The sequence below is a fragment of the Polyodon spathula genome, chromosome 23 (assembly GCF_017654505.1).
Source record: "Polyodon spathula isolate WHYD16114869_AA chromosome 23, ASM1765450v1, whole genome shotgun sequence".
Taxonomy (NCBI): domain Eukaryota; kingdom Metazoa; phylum Chordata; class Actinopteri; order Acipenseriformes; family Polyodontidae; genus Polyodon; species Polyodon spathula.
Genome location: NC_054556.1, coordinates 4,428,629 through 4,433,832, shown reverse-complemented (window position 1 = coordinate 4,433,832; position 5,204 = coordinate 4,428,629).

Genomic DNA, 5,204 nt, shown 5'->3' with positions numbered 1-5,204 from the left:
CTGTAGCCTTCTTCCTCTCTTTTGTTTTTATATTAATAAATTGCACTATGTCATTATGAGGGAAACATAATACATGCCTATGAACATTACTGTGAATACGTAAATAGTTTATAGAAATGCTGAATGACACTTTTTCAGTTAAGACATAGGGTGCAGTTAGTTTTAGTTTCTGTCCATGTTTGTATGAGTTTCTGTAACAGCTTTTTCAAAGAAGTTTTAAAACATGGGGGAAAAAATTGAATATCAGAATGAAATGGCAAGGGGTAAATTCGATCAACCTGCTGGATTTGCTTAGAGCATATTACAGCATTGGGGAATCACCCAGGGTTTAAGCCCTGGACTTTCCTTACAGTTAAGGTGTGTGTGTGTGTGTGTGTGTGTGTGTGTGTGTGTGTGTGTGTGTGTGTGTGTGTGTGTGTGTGTGTGTGTGCGTGTGTGTGTGTGTGTGTGCGTGTGTGTGTGTGTGTGTGTGTGTGTGTGTGTGTGCGTGCAAGCCTGGTCTTTTCTATTGTGGTGGTAACTGCTTCAGTTAATCCCCTTATATTTACAGGCTATATTACTAAAATTAATTGGTGGTTCCTCAGAAACATTCTTAATCAGAACTTTTCTCTGGATTTTTTATATTTTTTTTATGTATTTATATTTACAATAAACTTTGTCTTGCAGCTCATAAACTGTAATTAAGAACAACAATTCCTTCAGATTACTTCCACAGAAAATGACTCAATCCAATAAAGTATATACATTAATTTAGAAAAGAAAGGATATCCGTGTGGAAGTGGTATTCAACGCTTTCAATCTTGCGATTCACAGGACTTGTAATGCCATTTTAAGCACTTACAGTACTAACACAATCCTACTTCTCCAGAAGAATAAAGTGGACTCTTACTCTTTAATAAGAGAAACTTTACTGATGCTGTAAAATGCATGCTACAGTGTAGGTAACAGAGTACTGAACCAAACAATGTGAATGAAACTAATGCAGTGTATTCAAGGAGATAAGTGTTTTGACAAGGTGTCTTCTTAGCATCTAGACAAACAACACAGGGAGAGCTGAAGAGATGTTTTTGGTCAGGTTACAAGAATACCCCATTTACACTGGTTCCAATCTGATACCTCTCTGCAAACTCTGCCTGGCAGATTAATATAGAATCCACAGCCAATGATTGCTGCTTATCAGTGATGTCATCAGTGCAGTTGGCTAACTGATACGTAGTGATTGAACTATTTCTCTTCTTTCAGACGTCTATAGAAGCTGCCAAAATCCAGTGTAATTCCAGGTGGAGCTTGGACTCAAGCCTGGCTGCAGGTATAAGAATTTGAGGGTCAGAACTGGGCTGTTTGTTCCTGTGTCTGATTCTAGCTAAATAAAAAATGAAGTCATTTGTAACTGATGAGATTTATTTGGATTGGCACAATGTGGTGTGAAAAGGGGGATCTGTGATGATGATCTGTGGTGAAAGCAAAAAATATTCCATGAGCAAGGAAAAGCTTGAGATTCAAAGGAAGTTGGTTTTGGCTTCCCTAATGACTGGATTATTATTTCTAATTTACCAACACAGAATGCTGTGAATCAAGTCACCAGTTACTCTTTCAACTCATCCTGCAACCCACTCTTCCAAATACTTAGTACCTTCTAAGGAAATTATGCCATTGCAAAAGACAAAGATATTATGTCTCAAAGGGTCTCACCTGGTAAAAGGCATGACCATGTGACCTGCAGGGTGAGCCAAGGGAGTCATCCGATTGGTTCTGGCACTCCAGTTAGTTAGGGAGTCAAAACCGGCAAGGACCTTTCTCATCACCGTGTCAGCATCCCTTACTGGCCAGGTGCTCATTGAGCCTCAGGGTTAAGGGAATACATGATTTACTTGAGTTCAAACATTCAAAAAGAGACCAGGGTAACCAAGGCTACTCTCCAATGACAGGGTGGAAAGGGAAACGAAGCAGATGATTGGTTCTTGCAGGGAATGTTGAAAGTTGGCAGATGCAGTGCCTGGACATGGTCTTGGTGCTTGTGAGGATGATTAAATGGTTTATTTCTGTTGTGTCAGCATATCCTTAGTTTGTTAGTACTAATTCTCTGTTGGATATATCCTGCCAGATTTCAAATAAGCTCTGCAAAACAATAAAAAAAAGAAGTATACAAAATAGTAAGGGATAATGCTGTACACATCAGTCTGCTTAAGAAATGCTTTACTTAATAAGAGGCTTACAATGTACCCTTTTTAGAATGTGTAATGGATTTTTTTTTATCATAGTTTTCAGTGAATGTATGCATACTTGGTATTAAATATGCACTGGCCCAATACTGTATTAAGATAACATTTTCTATAGTCTTTTGAAGTACCTCTTCATGAAAGATGTGCTATTCCTGTTACATAATCTCTTAACTGTCCAATTTAAAAAGTTACAAAATATATGTATTTTTATGTATTGGTGCTCAGTGTGTACATGGATACCTTTAATGTATATAAAAAGGATTGACTATAACTAAAACAGTAGATATAACCTGTAATAGTTATGTCTCATTAAAATAATCATTTTCTGTCGCATTTACTAGAATTTTGCCTATATTACAATTTAATAAAAAATTACTTTGACTTCTTAAAGGGATAGTGTAATCTGAACATAAATGAATGGTCACAAAAGATGTTAATTGAGTTTTTATATGTTTGTTAATGTGAATAATATGGCATATATACCAGTCAAACAACTGGATGGAGGGATCAATTTAGATAACCAAATACCAGAGCTAATCTAATACTGCAATTGTTGGGACTTTATAAAATCAATTTTTCTGTTGCAGATGTTTATTTGTTTTGATAACTAGAATAAAGAATTATCTCTATTGCCAAATTTAATATAAAAAATTGTATTTCGAACAAAAATGTGTGGATTTTTTTTTTCTTTTTCTATCACACGTTGCTCCCAATGGAGGACACTTTATCTGTGTAAATAAAGTGTCCTCCATATATATAAATTACTGACCCTGGTTTTATTACTGGAAAAAAAAGGTTCTGTATTCTTGAGTAATTCCCTGTTTATTTTAATCCTTTTTACCAAGGGGCACCAACTATGCTGATTTAGTGGGTACTTAGCATGATTTGCAATGGGTATGCAATGCTTGGCCCTACCTCATATTAACCCAACACCCACTTGAACTATTAGAGCACGATTCAAAAAGAAGGATCAATCTCAGCTGTAGCAGTTTCAGAAAGAGTGTCTTCATTTCATTCAGCAGTCAGGACCCTTACAATGCCCTGAAGACAATAGACAGCCTATGTGCTGATTTACCAGGTCCCACACTGTAGCCAAACAAAAAAAAAAAAGCATACACACACACATTAAAGACTGGTTTTGCTGGAAAAGCCAGACTACATTTTACAATCTTTAAATACCTGATAACAAGTACATGGAAACTAAAAAGGCATATCCTGTCATACCCACTACCTTTAATGAGGGAATAAACCTAAAATATAGTTCTCTGTTCTACAGGCTTTGGACAGGTAGTCTTCTTTATAGCCAAGACAAGCTAGTAGTGCAAGAGATTAACTTGCTAGTATTTTCCACCTGAAGACCAAGGTTCAAATCCGGCATGCTAGTAAAGTGGTTTTGGTGGTGGCAATTTACCATCCCACTATTCATCAGTTTGCAGGCAGTGTCTGGGGACTGGGCTGCTTTGGAGGCACAGTTACTCCCATCCCACACCCTGTAAGAGGGCGGAAGGCTTGACGCTTGTAGAGCGAGGTTACGAAACTCACATTGTCATTGTCTATGCTGTATTTGATCTTTGGATAAATCATTCATCACAGCATATACAGTCAAATAATATTTAAACTAGACTGATGCAGAACCCCAGCCTGGCCTTAAGCCTCAGGTTTATTGTGGTTTCCCATAAAAAACACTGACTAGGTTCAAGACAAGAAAAGACAAGATAAGTAAAAAGTCTACACGCAAACTTGTCCTCCTCCCACACACCCTGGAAGGATAATTCTCTAGTTAACAAAGTAAGAATGTCACTCTGACTTCACTGTGTTCGGTAGAATGTCCCTGGAGCTGCTTATGCATTGCATACCCTTGGCTGTGGAATGTCTTAGGTTTACAATCTTAACACTTGAGAAAATTACAAAGAGTACAAATGCATGCCACAGTGCTTTAGGGAAAAACTGCAGAGAAGCAACATCTGGTTTACAGGACTGGCCTTCTGTACGTCATGCCAACGTCAGCACAAACAGATGTTTATAGAATTATTAGAATTAGTGAAATCTTGCGAAATAAAATTTAAAAAAAAGCTCAGGAACTCTATCACCCACAGTTGGGTTAGCACATGGTTTGGCTCAGCCAGGAGTGTTGGGCACAGTGACAGAACGCAGTGATAACTAAAGAGAGCTGCAATAAGAGCCGAGAAAAGACCAATTGTGCTTCTGCTTATAATGGCTTACAAGTGCTACATTACGCCTCATTGGGCCCACATAATAAAACTTTTAAAAAATTATTTGAGGGTTAAAGTGGTTTTATTTCATTGCTTTAAAATGTTATCCACTAACTTTAGATAAATACGTTGTATCAATCAGTCAATCAATCTTTATTTTATATAGCGCCTTTCATAGTGGACCACCATCACAAAGAGCTTTACAAGATGCATTAACAAGAAGAAAATCCATAATACTTTAAATACAGAGAAATGCATAATACATTCTATTCAGTAAAAAAAAAAAAAAAAAGCATAATACATGATATTAGCATAATACATGAAATAGTACATTAAATACAGTGGAAAGTGCAGAATACATGATAATAGTATAATACATGAAATAGTACATTAAATACAGTGGAAAGTGCAGAATACATGATAATAGTATAATACATGAAATAGTACATTAATTACAGTGGAGTATGGACTTATTTTTTAACAGTGTATATTAACTGGTACGACACAAGATTAACAAAAGGAGGTCTGTTGCTGTTTTACTTCCTAGGTGATGTCATCTAAACACTGTCTTTGCAGTAACAGTAATTCTTTAAACTAGCATGGTGCCAGACATCATGTTCAATATGTTTGATATATGCGTAATATAACACGTTTCTTTGCAAACTGCACATTCTAGACCTGTACATCAAATGGGTGCGCGTGAACTGGAAGATATGATTTTTTCTTTTAGCTACGACCACTGTAATTATGGTATTTCAACGAGCTTCTG